The sequence below is a fragment of the Chiloscyllium punctatum genome, chromosome 24, assembly GCF_047496795.1.
Source record: "Chiloscyllium punctatum isolate Juve2018m chromosome 24, sChiPun1.3, whole genome shotgun sequence".
Taxonomy (NCBI): Eukaryota; Metazoa; Chordata; class Chondrichthyes; order Orectolobiformes; family Hemiscylliidae; genus Chiloscyllium; species Chiloscyllium punctatum.
Window position 1 is genome coordinate 17,468,996 of NC_092762.1, and position 16,936 is coordinate 17,485,931.

At 45.1% G+C, this 16,936-nt stretch overlaps 7 non-coding genes across 7 annotated transcripts; all 7 read right to left on the bottom strand.

Annotated features, from left to right (window-relative positions):
• Nucleotides 1-1,402: 1,402 nt before the first annotated feature.
• trnai-aau (transfer RNA isoleucine (anticodon AAU)) lies at nt 1,403-1,476 on the bottom strand. The gene has a single exon. It is a non-coding gene; the product is annotated as a tRNA-Ile (tRNA).
• A 3,212-nt stretch (nt 1,477-4,688) lies between these two features.
• trnai-aau (transfer RNA isoleucine (anticodon AAU)) lies at nt 4,689-4,762 on the bottom strand. Its single transcript has one exon. It is a non-coding gene; the product is annotated as a tRNA-Ile (tRNA).
• A 2,018-nt stretch (nt 4,763-6,780) lies between these two features.
• Nucleotides 6,781-6,854, bottom strand: trnai-aau (transfer RNA isoleucine (anticodon AAU)). Its single transcript has one exon. It is a non-coding gene; the product is annotated as a tRNA-Ile (tRNA).
• Nucleotides 6,855-8,863: 2,009 nt separating this feature from the next.
• On the bottom strand, nt 8,864-8,937 carry trnai-aau (transfer RNA isoleucine (anticodon AAU)). Its single transcript has one exon. It is a non-coding gene; the product is annotated as a tRNA-Ile (tRNA).
• Nucleotides 8,938-10,945: 2,008 nt separating this feature from the next.
• Nucleotides 10,946-11,019, bottom strand: trnai-aau (transfer RNA isoleucine (anticodon AAU)). Its single transcript has one exon. It is a non-coding gene; the product is annotated as a tRNA-Ile (tRNA).
• Nucleotides 11,020-13,026: 2,007 nt separating this feature from the next.
• Nucleotides 13,027-13,100, bottom strand: trnai-aau (transfer RNA isoleucine (anticodon AAU)). The gene has a single exon. It is a non-coding gene; the product is annotated as a tRNA-Ile (tRNA).
• A 2,008-nt stretch (nt 13,101-15,108) lies between these two features.
• On the bottom strand, nt 15,109-15,182 carry trnai-aau (transfer RNA isoleucine (anticodon AAU)). The gene has a single exon. It is a non-coding gene; the product is annotated as a tRNA-Ile (tRNA).
• Nucleotides 15,183-16,936: the final 1,754 nt, after the last annotated feature.

The following is a 16,936-nucleotide window of genomic DNA, read 5'->3' on the forward strand; positions in this document are numbered from 1 at the left end:
GGTGCAAACGTTTACAGGCTGAACACTCGCTCACTATTTCGCCTGGCGCGTCAGAGGCTGGGAGCTGATCTTACGGAGGTTTTTCAATCATGATGGGAATGAATCGGGTAAATAGACAAGTTCCTTTCGCTCAGGTCGGGCAGTTCAGAACCAGAGGGTATAAATCTGGTGTGGGAGGGTGAGAATTCGAAAGGCAGTGAGGGGCAACGGTTGTACGCAGAGGGTGGTGCGTTTCTGGAATAAGTTACCAGACGAGCTGGTGATGGATGGTATAATTCCAATACTGTTAAGGAATCTGGACGTGTACTTGAATAGGAAGGGTTTAGAGAGAAATGTGTCAAGTGCATGCAATCGCGGCTGGATGAGTTGAGGATATCTGTTCGGAATGGACGAGTGCGACCGAAGACTGTGTTTTCAGTGCTGTCCATATCTAATGGCTCTATGATAGTGCAGGTGAAATGATAAAAAAGATAAATAAAAAAAAAGAAGTAAAATTATCTGAAGTTGTTGAATTCAAACAACTTCAGGTAATTTTATTTCAATTATTTTATTTATCTTTTTTAGTTGTGTTTTTTTTTCACTGTTCTGTACCTCTTATTTCTTGACTGTCTCTCTTTCTCTCGCTCCCCACTCTCTCAATACCTTTTTCCTCTCCTCTTCCCGCTTTGCTACCCTTCTCCCCTGTTTTCCATTTTGTCTCTGCTTGACCCATCCCTCACATATTTTGTCACATAGCGCTGGCTTCAGCCTGGGTCATTCACGCCTCTTAATCTCCCTTTAATCTATCCATGCACTGTCATTATCACCTTTGCATCTGGAGCCTTGACTCACCTTCTCTCAGCGTGGTATAAATAGCTCCATAATACTCCCCCTTTGTTTTTATCTTTATCTTTAATCAGTTAGACACGAAACGTCAGCTCTTTTCTCTCCTTGCAGATGGTGCCAGACCTGCTGAGATTTTCCAGCATTTTCTCTTTTGGTTTCAGATTCCAGCATCCGCAGTAATTTGCTTTTATGAATGGCTCTATGATATTGCTGGTGATATGATAACTCCCAGTGTCGATGCATGAGAGGTGAGCAAGCGAACGAATTGCGTCTGGAAGTCGTGTGACGAGTATTAACAGAGATCCAGGAAAATAACACGAACGAATCTTTGATTAAACTGAAGCCAGAACTCCGCTTCTCCTCCGAGACTGTGCCAGGTCTGTCGAATACTGCACATATGTCATGTTTTGCATTTGTTGGTGAAAACAACTGAGACTGGCTGTTTTGCTGCAGCCATCACGGGTACAGCGATCAAGTCGTGCGACTAACCCTGTCAAATACTTTATTGCGCCGATGGCGCTTCTTGCTTTGAGGAGTACTTCGTTTGGAAACACAGCAACCACACAAGCGCTGCATGTGGTCAGTGTGGGGATCGAACCCACGACCTTGGCGTTATTAGCACCACGCTCGAACCAGCTGAGCTAACCGACCACCGCCGGCCCGCCACCGAACGCAAATGGCTATATTGCCGGTGCTCACAACCACGGCTGCTCTGCATTTTCTGCTTCTCATCGATCGCACATTAGTCTGAAGTATTTCCTTTCGTTGCAAAGCTTTTCAACAAAAAAAACATTTACTTTTCCGAACGCGCATACTCGAGTTAACCATTTGCTCTGATATCTAAAATTAAACACAACGTCCGGACGCATGCAATTTCAATCGCAACGCCACCAGCTCAGCTGCAGCTTCTCCTCTTCCCGCTTTGCTACCCTTCTCCCCTGTTTTCCATTTTGTCTCTGCTTGACCCATCCCTCACATATTTTGTCACATAGCGCTGGCTTCAGCCTGGGTCATTCACGCCTCTTAATCTCCCTTTAATCTCTCCATGCACTGTCATTATCACCTTTGCATCTGGAGCCTTGACTCACCTTCTCTCAGCGTGGTATAAATAGCTCCATAATACTCCCCCTTTGTTTTTATCTTTATCTTTAATCAGTTAGACACGAAACGTCAGCTCTTTTCTCTCCTTGCAGATGGTGCCAGACCTGCTGAGATTTTCCAGCATTTTCTCTTTTGGTTTCAGATTCCAGCATCCGCAGTAATTTGCTTTTATGAATGGCTCTATGATATTGCTGGTGATATGATAACTCCCAGTGTCGATGCATGAGAGGTGAGCAAGCGAACGAATTGCGTCTGGAAGTCGTGTGACGAGTATTAACAGAGATCCAGGAAAATAACACGAACGAATCTTTGATTAAACTGAAGCCTGAACTCCGGTTCTCCTCCGAGACTGTGCCAGGTCTGTCGAATCCTGCACATATGTCATGTTTAGCATTTGTTGGTGAAAACAACTGAGACTGGCTGTTTTGCTGCAGCCATCACGGGTACAGCGATCAAGCCGTGCGACTAACCCTGTCAAATACTTTATTGCGCCGATGGCGCTTCTTGCTTTGAGGAGTACTTCGTTTGGAAACACAGCAACCACACAAGCGCTGCATGTGGTCAGTGTGGGGATCGAACCCCCGACCTTGGCGTTATTAGCACCACGCTCGAACCAGCTGAGCTAACCGACCACCGCCGGCACGCCACCGAACGCAAATGGCTATATTGCCGGTGCTCACAACCACGGCTGCTCTGCATTTTCTGCTTCTCATCGATCGCACGATAGTCTGAAGTATTTCCTTTCGTTGCAAAGCTTTTCAACAAAAAAAACATTTACTTTTCCGAACGCGCATACTCGAGTTCACCATTTGGTCTGATATCTAAAATTAAACACAATGTCCGGACGCATGCAATTTCAATCGCAACGCCACCAGCTCAGCTGCAGCTTCTCACGTTGACAAATTTCGTCTGGAGAACCGTACCTTCAACGATCGCTCACTGTTCTTCTGGATACTCACAGACCTTTGGAGTCAGGGTTATGTGCTGCTGATTAACTGCTACGAACCTTACGCCAAATGCATTGGAATTGTAATCTATCAGTGGGGTTCTTTCTGCTCCCGAACGACGCAGTTGCTTTGGTGTCAGCAACAGCTCAGAAGTCAATTGCACGTTTTGCTCAATGACTCATGTTGCTTATGCAATCTTCGTTTGACCGCATATTTAGCAAGTTATCGGGCCTTCCTGCAGAGTTTGTCCGCGACAGGTCAGCTGCTAAAATGATTGCTTCAGACAGCATGCCCCTACACCCTACATTTGAAAATGGAAAAGGTGCAAACGTTTACAGGCTGAACACTCGCTCACTATTTCGCCTGGCGCGTCAGAGGCTGGGAGCTGATCTTACGGAGGTTTTTCAATCATGATGGGAATGAATCGGGAAAATAGACAAGTTCCTTTCGCTCAGGTGGGGCAGTTCAGAACCAGAGGGTATAAATCTGGTGTGGGAGGGTGAGAATTCGAAAGGCAGTGAGGGGCAACGGTTGTACGCAGAGGGTGGTGCGTTTCTGGAATAAGTTACCAGACGAGCTGGTGATGGATGGTATAATTCCAATACTGTTAAGGAATCTGGACGTGTACTTGAATAGGAAGGGTTTAGAGAGAAATGTGTCAAGTGCATGCAATCGCGGCTGGATGAGTTGAGGATATCTGTTCGGAATGGACGAGTGCGACCGAAGACTGTGTTTTCAGTGCTGTCCATATCTAATGGCTCTATGATAGTGCAGGTGAAATGATAAAAAAGATAAATAAAAAAAAAGAAGTAAAATTGTCTGAAGTTGTTGAATTCAAACGAACGAATTGCTCACAACCACGGCTGCTCTGCATTTTCTGCTTCTCATCGATCGCACGATAGTCTGAAGTATTTCCTTTCGTTGCAAAGCTTTTCAACAAAAAAAACATTTACTTTTCCGAACGCGCATACTCGAGTTAACCATTTGCTCTGATATCTAAAATTAAACACAACGTCCGGACGCATGCAATTTCAATCGCAACGCCACCAGCTCAGCTGCAGCTTCTCCTCTTCCCGCTTTGCTACCCTTCTCCCCTGTTTTCCATTTTGTCTCTGCTTGACCCATCCCTCACATATTTTGTCACATAGCGCTGGCTTCAGCCTGGGTCATTCACGCCTCTTAATCTCCCTTTAATCTCTCCATGCACTGTCATTATCACCTTTGCATCTGGAGCCTTGACTCACCTTCTCTCAGCGTGGTATAAATAGCTCCATAATACTCCCCCTTTGTTTTTATCTTTATCTTTAATCAGTTAGACACGAAACGTCAGCTCTTTTCTCTCCTTGCAGATGGTGCCAGACCTGCTGAGATTTTCCAGCATTTTCTCTTTTGGTTTCAGATTCCAGCATCCGCAGTAATTTGCTTTTATGAATGGCTCTATGATATTGCTGGTGATATGATAACTCCCAGTGTCGATGCATGAGAGGTGAGCAAGCGAACGAATTGCGTCTGGAAGTCGTGTGACGAGTATTAACAGAGATCCAGGAAAATAACACGAACGAATCTTTGATTAAACTGAAGCCTGAACTCCGGTTCTCCTCCGAGACTGTGCCAGGTCTGTCGAATACTGCACATATGTCATGTTTAGCTTTTGTTGGTGAAAACAACTGAGACTGGCTGTTTTGCTGCAGCCATCACGGGTACAGCGATCAAGTCGTGCGACTAACCCTGTCAAATACTTTATTGCGCCGATGGCGCTTCTTGCTTTGAGGAGTACTTCGTTTGGAAACACAGCAACCACACAAGCGCTGCATGTGGTCAGTGTGGGGATCGAACCCACGACCTTGGCGTTATTAGCACCACGCTCGAACCAGCTGAGCTAACCGACCACCGCCCGCAAGCCACCGAACGCAAATGGCTATATTGCCGGTGCTCACAACCACGGCTGCTCTGCATTTTCTGCTTCTCATCGATCGCACATTAGTCTGAAGTATTTCCTTTCGTTGCAAAGCTTTTCAACAAAAAAAACATTTACTTTTCCGAACGCGCATACTCGAGTTAACCATTTGCTCTGATATCTAAAATTAAACACAACGTCCGGACGCATGCAATTTCAATCGCAACGCCACCAGCTCAGCTGCAGCTTCTCACGTTGACAAATTTCGTCTGGAGAACCGTACCTTCAACGATCGCTCACTGTTCTTCTGGATACTCACAGACCTTTGGAGTCAGGGTTATGTGCTGCTGATTAACTGCTACGAACCTTACGCCAAATGCATTGGAATTGTAATCTATCAGTGGGGTTCTTTCTGCTCCCGAACGACGCAGTTGCTTTGGTGTCAGCAACAGCTCAGAAGTCAATTGCACGTTTTGCTCAATGACTCATGTTGCTTATGCAATCTTCGTTTGACCGCATATTTAGCAAGTTATCGGGCCTTCCTGCAGAGTTTGTCCGCGACAGGTCAGCTGCTAAAATGATGGCTTCAGACAGCATGCCCCTACACCCTACATTTGAAAATGGAAAAGGTGCAAACGTTTACAGGCTGAACACTCGCTCACTATTTCGCCTGGCGCGTCAGAGGCTGGGAGCTGATCTTACGGAGGTTTTTCAATCATGATGGGAATGAATCGGGTAAATAGACAAGTTCCTTTCGCTCAGGTGGGGCAGTTCAGAACCAGAGGGTATAAATCTGGTGTGGGAGGGTGAGAATTCGAAAGGCAGTGAGGGGCAACGGTTGTACGCAGAGGGTGGTGCGTTTCTGGAATAAGTTACCAGACGAGCTGGTGATGGATGGTATAATTCCAATACTGTTAAGGAATCTGGACGTGTACTTGAATAGGAAGGGTTTAGAGAGAAATGTGTCAAGTGCATGCAATCGCGGCTGGATGAGTTGAGGATATCTGTTCGGAATGGACGAGTGCGACCGAAGACTGTGTTTTCAGTGCTGTCCATATCTAATGGCTCTATGATAGTGCAGGTGAAATGATAAAAAAGATAAATAAAAAAAAGAAGTAAAATTGTCTGAAGTTGTTGAATTCAAACAACTTCAGGTAATTTTATTTCAATTATTTTATTTATCTTTTTTAGTTGTGTTTTTTTTTCACTGTTCTGTACCTCTTATTTCTTGACTGTCTCTCTTTCTCTCGCTCCCCACTCTCTCAATACCTTTTTCCTCTCCTCTTCCCGCTTTGCTACCCTTCTCCCCTGTTTTCCATTTTGTCTCGGCTTGACCCATCCCTCACATATTTTGTCACATAGCGCTGGCTTCAGCCTGGGTCATTCACGCCCCTTAATCTCCCTTTAATCTCTCCATGCACTGTCATTATCACCTTTGCATCTGGAGCCTTGACTCACCTTCTCTCAGCGTGGTATAAATAGCTCCATAATACTCCCCCTTTGTTTTTATCTTTATCTTTAATCAGTTAGACTCGAAACGTCAGCTCTTTTCTCTCCTTGCAGATGGTGCCAGACCTGCTGAGATTATCCAGCATTTTCTCTTTTGGTTTCAGCTTCCAGCATCCGCAGTAATTTGCTTTTATGAATGGCTCTATGATATTGCTGGTGATATGATAACTCCCAGTGTCGATGCATGAGAGGTGAGCAAGCGAACGAATTGCGTCTGGAAGTCGTGTGACGAGTATTAACAGAGATCCAGGAAAATAACACGAACGAATCTTTGATTAAATTGAAGCCTGAACTCCGGTTCTCCTCAGAGACTGTGCCAGGTCTGTCGAATACTGCACATATTTCATGTTTTGCATTTGTTGGTGAAAACAACTGAGACTGGCTGTTTTGCTGCATCCATCACGGGTACTAACCCTGTCAAATGCTTTATTGCGCTGATGGCGCTTCCTGCTTTGTGGAGTACGTCGTTTGGAAACACAGCAACGACACAAGCGCTGCATGTGGTCAGTGTGGGGATCGAACCCACGACCTTGGCGTTATTAGCACCACGCTCTAACCGGCTGAGCTAACCGACCAACGCCGGCGGGCCACCGAACGCAAATGGCTATATTGCCGGTGCTCACATCCATGGCTGCTCTGCATTTTCTGCTTCTACGATAGTCTGAAGTATTTCCTTTCGTTGCAAAGCTTTTCAACAAAAAAAACATTTACTTTTCCGAACGCGCATACTCGAGTTAACCATTTGCTCTGATATCTAAAATTAAACACAATGTCTGGACGCATGCAATTTCAATCGCAACGCCACCAGCTCAGCTGCAGCTTCTCACGTTGACAAATTTCGTCTGGAGAACCGTACCTTCAACGATCGCTCACTGTTCTTCTGGATACTCACAGACCTTTGGAGTCAGGGTTATGTGCTGCTGATTAACTGCTACGAACCTTACGCCAAATGCATTGGAATTGTAATCTATCAGTGGGGTTCTTTCTGCTCCCGAACGACGCAGTTGCTTTGGTGTCAGCAACAGCTCAGAAGTCAATTGCACGTTTTGCTCAATGACTCATGTTGCTTATGCAATCTTCGTTTGACCGCATATTTAGCAAGTTATCAGGCCTTCCTGCAGAGTTTGTCCGCGACAGGTCAGCTGCTAAAATGATTGCTTCAGACAGCATGCCCCTACACCCTACATTTGAAAATGGAAAAGGTGCAAACGTTTACAGGCTGAACACTCGCTCACTATTTCGCCTGGCGCGTCAGAGGCTGGGAGCTGATCTTACGGAGGTTTTTCAATCATGATGGGAATGAATCGGGTAAATAGACAAGTTCCTTTCGCTCAGGTGGGGCAGTTCAGAACCAGAGGGTATAAATCTGGTGTGGGAGGGTGAGAATTCGAAAGGCAGTGAGGGGCAACGGTTGTACGCAGAGGGTGGTGCGTTTCTGGAATAAGTTACCAGACGAGCTGGTGATGGATGGTATAATTCCAATACTGTTAAGGAATCTGGACGTCTACTTGAATAGGGAGGGTTGAGAGAGAAATGGGTCAAGTGCATGCAATCGCGGCTGGATCAGTTGAGGATATCTGTTCGGAATGGACGAGTGCGACCGAAGACTGTGTTTTCAGTGCTGTCCATATCTAATGGCTCTATGATAGTGCAGGTGAAATGATAAAAAAAGATAAATAAAAAAAAGAAGTAAAATTGTCTGAAGTTGTTGAATTCAAACAACTTCAGGTAATTTTATTTCAATTATTTTATTTATCTTTTTTAGTTGTGTTTTTTTTTCACTGTTCTGTACCACTTATTTCTTGACTGTCTCTCTTTCTCTCGCTCCCCACTCTCTCAATACCTTTTTCCTCTCCTCTTCCCGCTTTGCTACCCTTCTCCCCTGTTTTCCATTTTGTCTCGGCTTGACCCATCCCTCACATATTTTGTCACATAGCGCTGGCTTCAGCCTGGGTCATTCACGCCTCTTAATCTCCCTTTAATCTCTCCATGCACTGTCATTATAACCTTTGCATCTGGAGCCTTGACTCACCTTCTCTCAGCGTGGTATAAATAGCTCCATAATACTCCCCCTTTGTTTTTATCTTTATCTTTAATCAGTTAGACTCGAAACGTCAGCTCTTTTCTCTCCTTGCAGATGGTGCCAGACCTGCTGAGATTATCCAGCATTTTCTCTTTTGGTTTCAGCTTCCAGCATCCGCAGTAATTTGCTTTTATGAATGGCTCTATGATATTGCTGGTGATATGATAACTCCCAGTGTCGATGCATGAGAGGTGAGCAAGCGAACGAATTGCGTCTGGAAGTCGTGTGACGAGTATTAACAGAGATCCAGGAAAATAACACGAACGAATCTTTGATTAAATTGAAGCCTGAACTCCGGTTCTCCTCCGAGACTGTGCCAGGTCTGTCGAATACTGCACATATTTCATGTTTTGCATTTGTTGGTGAAAACAACTGAGACTGGCTGTTTTGCTGCAGCCATCACGGGTACTAACCCTGTCAAATGCTTTATTGCGCTGATGGCGCTTCCTGCTTTGTGGAGTACGTCGTTTGGAAACACAGCAACGACACAAGCGCTGCATGTGGTCAGTGTGGGGATCGAACCCACGACCTTGGCGTTATTAGCACCACGCTCTAACCAGCTGAGCTAACCGACCAACGCCGGCGGGCCACCGAACGCAAATGGCTATATTGCCGGTGCTCACATCCATGGCTGCTCTGCATTTTCTGCTTCTACGATAGTCTGAAGTATATCCTTTCGTTGCAAAGCTTTTCAACAAAAAAAACATTTACTTTTCCGAACGCGCATACTCGAGTTAACCATTTGCTCTGATATCTAAAATTAAACACAATGTCTGGACGCATGCAATTTCAATCGCAACGCCACCAGCTCAGCTGCAGCTTCTCACGTTGATAAATTTCGTCTGGAGAACCGTACCTTCAACGATCGCTCACTGTTCTTCTGGATACTCACAGACCTTTGGAGTCAGGGTTATGTGCTGCTGATTAACTGCTACGAACCTTACGCCAAATGCATTGGAATTGTAATCTATCAGTGGGGTTCTTTCTGCTCCCGAACGACGCAGTTGCTTTGGTGTCAGCAACAGCTCAGAAGTCAATTGCACGTTTTGCTCAATGACTCATGTTGCTTATGCAATCTTCGTTTGACCGCATATTTAGCAAGTTATCAGGCCTTCCTGCAGAGTTTGTCCGCGACAGGTCAGCTGCTAAAATGATTGCTTCAGACAGCATGCCCCTACACCCTACATTTGAAAATGGAAAAGGTGCAAACGTTTACAGGCTGAACACTCGCTCACTATTTCGCCTGGCGCGTCAGAGGCTGGGAGCTGATCTTACGGAGGTTTTTCAATCATGATGGGAATGAATCGGGTAAATAGACAAGTTCCTTTCGCTCAGGTGGGGCAGTTCAGAACCAGAGGGTATAAATCTGGTGTGGGAGGGTGAGAATTCGAAAGGCAGTGAGGGGCAACGGTTGTACGCAGAGGGTGGTGCGTTTCTGGAATAAGTTACCAGACGAGCTGGTGATGGATGGTATAATTCCAATACTGTTAAGGAATCTGGACGTCTACTTGAATAGGAAGGGTTGAGAGAGAAATGGGTCAAGTGCATGCAATCGCGGCTGGATCAGTTGAGGATATCTGTTCGGAATGGACGAGTGCGACCGAAGACTGTGTTTTCAGTGCTGTCCATATCTAATGGCTCTATGATAGTGCAGGTGAAATGATAAAAAAGATAAATATAAAAAAGAAGTAAAATTGTCTGAAGTTGTTGAATTCAAACAACTTCAGGTAATTTTATTTCAATTATTTTATTTATCTTTTTTAGTTGTGTTTTTTTTTCACTGTTCTGTACCTCTTATTTCTTGACTGTCTCTCTTTCTCTCGCTCCCCACTCTGTCAATACCTTTTTCCTCTCCTCTTCCCGCTTTGCTACCCTTCTCCCCTGTTTTCCATTTTGTCTCGGCTTGACCCATCCCTCACATATTTTGTCACATAGCGCTGGCTTCAGCCTGCGTCATTCACGCCTCTTAATCTCCCTTTAATCTCTCCATGCACTGTCATTATCACCTTTGCATCTGGAGCCTTGACTCACCTTCTCTCAGCGTGGTATAAATAGCTCCATAATACTCCCCCTTTGTTTTTATCTTTATCTTTAATCAGTTAGACTCGAAACGTCAGCTCTTTTCTCTCCTTGCAGATGGTGCCAGACCTGCTGAGATTATCCAGCATTTTCTCTTTTGGTTTCAGCTTCCAGCATCCGCAGTAATTTGCTTTTATGAATGGCTCTATGATATTGCTGGTGATATGATAACTCCCAGTGTCGATGCATGAGAGGTGAGCAAGCGAACGAATTGCGTCTGGAAGTCGTGTGACGAGTATTAACAGAGATCCAGGAAAATAACACGAACGAATCTTTGATTAAATTGAAGCCTGAACTCCGGTTCTCCTCCGAGACTGTGCCAGGTCTGTCGAATACTGCACATATTTCATGTTTTGCATTTGTTGGTGAAAACAACTGAGACTGGTTGTTTTGCTGCAGCCATCACGGGTACTAACCCTGTCAAATGCTTTATGGCGCTGATGGCGCTTCCTGCTTTGTGGAGTACGTCGTTTGGAAACACAGCAACGACACAAGCGCTGCATGTGGTCAGTGTGGGGATCGAACCCACGACCTTGGCGTTATTAGCACCACGCTCTAACCAGCTGAGCTAACCGACCAACGCCTGCGGGCCACCGAACGCAAATGGCTATATTGCCGGTGCTCACATCCATGGCTGCTCTGCATTTTCTGCTTCTACGATAGTCTGAAGTATTTCCTTTCGTTGCAAAGCTTTTCAACAAAAAAAAATTTACATTTCCGAACGCGCATACTCGAGTTAACCATTTGCTCTGATATCTAAAATTAAACACAATGTCTGGACGCATGCAATTTCAATCGCAACGCCACCAGCTCAGCTGCAGCTTCTCACGTTGACAAATTTCGTCTGGAGAACCGTACCTTCAACGATCGCTCACTGTTCTTCTGGATACTCACAGACCTTTGGAGTCAGGGTTATGTGCTGCTGATTAACTGCTACGAACCTTACGCCAAATGCATTGGAATTGTAATCTATCAGTGGGGTTCTTTCTGCTCCCGAACGACGCAGTTGCTTTGGTGTCAGCAACAGCTCAGAAGTCAATTGCACGTTTTGCTCAATGACTCATGTTGCTTATGCAATCTTCGTTTGACCGCATATTTAGCAAGTTATCAGGCCTTCCTGCAGAGTTTGTCCGCGACAGGTCAGCTGCTAAAATGATTGCTTCAGACAGCATGCCCCTACACCCTACATTTGAAAATGGAAAAGGTGCAAACGTTTACAGGCTGAACACTCGCTCACTATTTCGCCTGGCGCGTCAGAGGCTGGGAGCTGATCTTACGGAGGTTTTTCAATCATGATGGGAATGAATCGGGTAAATAGACAAGTTCCTTTCGCTCAGGTGGGGCAGTTCAGAACCAGAGGGTATAAATCTGGTGTGGGAGGGTGAGAATTCGAAAGGCAGTGAGGGGCAACGGTTGTACGCAGAGGGTGGTGCGTTTCTGGAATAAGTTACCAGACGAGCTGGTGATGGATGGTATAATTCCAATACTGTTAAGGAATCTGGACGTCTACTTGAATAGGAAGGGTTGAGAGAGAAATGGGTCAAGTGCATGCAATCGCGGCTGGATCAGTTGAGGATATCTGTTCGGAATGGACGAGTGCGACCGAAGACTGTGTTTTCAGTGCTGTCCATATCTAATGGCTCTATGATAGTGCAGGTGAAATGATAAAAAAGATAAATATAAAAAAGAAGTAAAATTGTCTGAAGTTGTTGAATTCAAACAACTTCAGGTAATTTTATTTCAATTATTTTAATCATCTTTTTTAGTTGTGTTTTTTTTTCACTGTTCTGTACCTCTTATTTCTTGACTGTCTCTCTTTCTCTCGCTCCCCACTCTCTCAATACCTTTTTCCTCTCCTCTTCCCGCTTTGCTACCCTTCTCCCCTGTTTTCCATTTTGTCTCGGCTTGACCCATCCCTCACATATTTTGTCACATAGCGCTGGCTTCAGCCTGCGTCATTCACGCCTCTTAATCTCCCTTTAATCTCTCCATGCACTGTCATTATCACCTTTGCATCTGGAGCCTTGACTCACCTTCTCTCAGCGTGGTATAAATAGCTCCATAATACTCCCCCTTTGTTTTTATCTTTATCTTTAATCAGTTAGACTCGAAACGTCAGCTCTTTTCTCTCCTTGCAGATGGTGCCAGACCTGCTGAGATTATCCAGCATTTTCTCTTTTGGTTTCAGCTTCCAGCATCCGCAGTAATTTGCTTTTATGAATGGCTCTATGATATTGCTGGTGATATGATAACTCCCAGTGTCGATGCATGAAAGGTGAGCAAGCGAACGAATTGCGTCTGGAAGTCGTGTGACGAGTATTAACAGAGATCCAGGAAAATAACACGAACGAATCTTTGATTAAATTGAAGCCTGAACTCCGGTTCTCCTCCGAGACTGTGCCAGGTCTGTCGAATACTGCACATATTTCATGTTTTGCATTTGTTGGTGAAAACAACTGAGACTGGCTGTTTTGCTGCAGCCATCACGGGTACTAACCCTGTCAAATGCTTTATTGCGCTGATGGCGCTTCCTGCTTTGTGGAGTACGTCGTTTGGAAACACAGCAACGACACAAGCGCTGCATGTGGTCAGTGTGGGGATCGAACCCACGACCTTGGCGTTATTAGCACCACGCTCTAACCAGCTGAGCTAACCGACCAACGCCGGCGGGCCACCGAACGCAAATGGCTATATTGCCGGTGCTCACATCCATGGCTGCTCTGCATTTTCTGCTTCTACGATAGTCTGAAGTATTTCCTTTCGTTGCAAAGCTTTTCAACAAAAAAAACATTTACTTTTCCGAACGCGCATACTCGAGTTAACCATTTGCTCTGATATCTAAAATTAAACACAATGTCTGGACGCATGCAATTTCAATCGCAACGCCACCAGCTCAGCTGCAGCTTCTCACGTTGACAAATTTCGTCTGGAGAACCGTACCTTCAACGATCGCTCACTGTTCTTCTGGATACTCACAGACCTTTGGAGTCAGGGTTATGTGCTGCTGATTAACTGCTACGAACCTTACGCCAAATGCATTGGAATTGTAATCTATCAGTGGGGTTCTTTCTGCTCCCGAACGACGCAGTTGCTTTGGTGTCAGCAACAGCTCAGAAGTCAATTGCACGTTTTGCTCAATGACTCATGTTGCTTATGCAATCTTCGTTTGACCGCATATTTAGCAAGTTATCAGGCCTTCCTGCAGAGTTTGTCCGCGACAGGTCAGCTGCTAAAATGATTGCTTCAGACAGCATGCCCCTACACCCTACATTTGAAAATGGAAAAGGTGCAAACGTTTACAGGCTGAACACTCGCTCACTATTTCGCCTGGCGCGTCAGAGGCTGGGAGCTGATCTTACGGAGGTTTTTCAATCATGATGGGAATGAATCGGGTAAATAGACAAGTTCCTTTCGCTCAGGTGGGGCAGTTCAGAACCAGAGGGTATAAATCTGGTGTGGGAGGGTGAGAATTCGAAAGGCAGTGAGGGGCAACGGTTGTACGCAGAGGGTGGTGCGTTTCTGGAATAAGTTACCAGACGAGCTGGTGATGGATGGTATAATTCCAATACTGTTAAGGAATCTGGACGTCTACTTGAATAGGAAGGGTTGAGAGAGAAATGGGTCAAGTGCATGCAATCGCGGCTGGATCAGTTGAGGATATCTGTTCGGAATGGACGAGTGCGACCGAAGACTGTGTTTTCAGTGCTGTCCATATCTAATGGCTCTATGATAGTGCAGGTGAAATGATAAAAAAGATAAATATAAAAAAGAAGTAAAATTGTCTGAAGTTGTTGAATTCAAACAACTTCAGGTAATTTTATTTCAATTATTTTATTTATCTTTTTTAGTTGTGTTTTTTTTTCACTGTTCTGTACCTCTTATTTCTTGACTGTCTCTCTTTCTCTCGCTCCCCACTCTCTCAATACCTTTTTCCTCTCCTCTTCCCGCTTTGCTACCCTTCTCCCCTGTTTTCCATTTTGTCTCGGCTTGACCCATCCCTCACATATTTTGTCACATAGCGCTGGCTTCAGCCTGCGTCATTCACGCCTCTTAATCTCCCTTTAATCTCTCCATGCACTGTCATTATCACCTTTGCATCTGGAGCCTTGACTCACCTTCTCTCAGCGTGGTATAAATAGCTCCATAATACTCCCCCTTTGTTTTTATCTTTATCTTTAATCAGTTAGACTCGAAACGTCAGCTCTTTTCTCTCCTTGCAGATGGTGCCAGACCTGCTGAGATTATCCAGCATTTTCTCTTTTGGTTTCAGCTTCCAGCATCCGCAGTAATTTGCTTTTATGAATGGCTCTATGATATTGCTGGTGATATGATAACTCCCAGTGTCGATGCATGAGAGGTGAGCAAGCGAACGAATTGCGTCTGGAAGTCGTGTGACGAGTATTAACAGAGATCCAGGAAAATAACACGAACGAATCTTTGATTAAATTGAAGCCTGAACTCCGGTTCTCCTCCGAGACTGTGCCAGGTCTGTCGAATACTGCACATATTTCATGTTTTGCATTTGTTGGTGAAAACAACTGAGACTGGTTGTTTTGCTGCAGCCATCATGGGTACTAACCCTGTCAAATGCTTTATTGCGCTGATGGCGCTTCCTGCTTTGTGGAGTACGTCGTTTGGAAACACAGCAACGACACAAGCGCTGCATGTGGTCAGTGTGGGGATCGAACCCACGACCTTGGCGTTATTAGCACCACGCTCTAACCAGCTGAGCTAACCGACCAACGCCGGCGGGCCACCGAACGCAAATGGCTATATTGCCGGTGCTCACATCTATGGCTGCTCTGCATTTTCTGCTTCTACGATAGTCTGAAGTATTTCCTTTCGTTGCAAAGCTTTTCAACAAAAAAAACATTTACTTTTCCGAACGCGCATACTCGAGTTAACCATTTGCTCTGATATCTAAAATTAAACACAATGTCCGGACGCATGCAATTTCAATCGCAACGCCACCAGCTCAGCTGCAGCTTCTCACGTTGACAAATTTCGTCTGGAGAACCGTACCTTCAACGATCGCTCACTGTTCTTCTGGATACTCACAGACCTTTGGAGTCAGGGTTATGTGCTGCTGATTAACTGCTACGAACCTTACGCCAAATGCATTGGAATTGTAATCTATCAGTGGGGTTCTTTCTGCTCCCGAACGACGCAGTTGCTTTGGTGTCAGCAACAGCTCAGAAGTCAATTGCACGTTTTGCTCAATGACTCATGTTGCTTATGCAATCTTCGTTTGACCACATATTTAGCAAGTTATCAGGCCTTCCTGCAGAGTTTGTCCGCGACAGGTCAGCTGCTAAAATGATTGCTTCAGACAGCATGCCCCTACACCCTACATTTGAAAATGGAAAAGGTGCAAACGTTTACAGGCTGAACACTCGCTCACTATTTCGCCTGGCGCGTCAGAGGCTGGGAGCTGATCTTACGGAGGTTTTTCAATCATGATGGGAATGAATCGGGTAAATAGACAAGTTCCTTTCGCTCAGGTGGGGCAGTTCAGAACCAGAGGGTATAAATCTGGTGTGGGAGGGTGAGAATTCGAAAGGCAGTGAGGGGCAACGGTTGTACGCAGAGGGTGGTGCGTTTCTGGAATAAGTTACCAGACGAGCTGGTGATGGATGGTATAATTCCAATACTGTTAAGGAATCTGGACGTCTACTTGAATAGGAAGGGTTGAGAGAGAAATGGGTCAAGTGCATGCAATCGCGGCTGGATCAGTTGAGGATATCTGTTCGGAATGGACGAGTGCGACCGAAGACTGTGTTTTCAGTGCTGTCCATATCTAATGGCTCTATGATAGTGCAGGTGAAATGATAAAAAAGATAAATATAAAAAAGAAGTAAAATTGTCTGAAGTTGTTGAATTCAAACAACTTCAGGTAATTTTATTTCAATTATTTTATTTATCTTTTTTAGTTGTGTTTTTTTTTCACTGTTCTGTACCTCTTATTTCTTGACTGTCTCTCTTTCTCTCGCTCCCCACTCTGTCAATACCTTTTTCCTCTCCTCTTCCCGCTTTGCTACCCTTCTCCCCTGTTTTCCATTTTGTCTCGGCTTGACCCATCCCTCACATATTTTGTCACATAGCGCTGGCTTCAGCCTGCGTCATTCACGCCTCTTAATCTCCCTTTAATCTCTCCATGCACTGTCATTATCACCTTTGCATCTGGAGCCTTGACTCACCTTCTCTCAGCGTGGTATAAATAGCTCCATAATACTCCCCCTTTGTTTTTATCTTTATCTTTAATCAGTTAGACTCGAAACGTCAGCTCTTTTCTCTCCTTGCAGATGGTGCCAGACCTGCTGAGATTATCCAGCATTTTCTCTTTTGGTTTCAGCTTCCAGCATCCGCAGTAATTTGCTTTTATGAATGGCTCTATGATATTGCTGGTGATATGATAACTCCCAGTGTCGATGCATGAGAGGTGAGCAAGCGAACGAATTGCGTCTGGAAGTCGTGTGACGAGTATTAACAGAGATC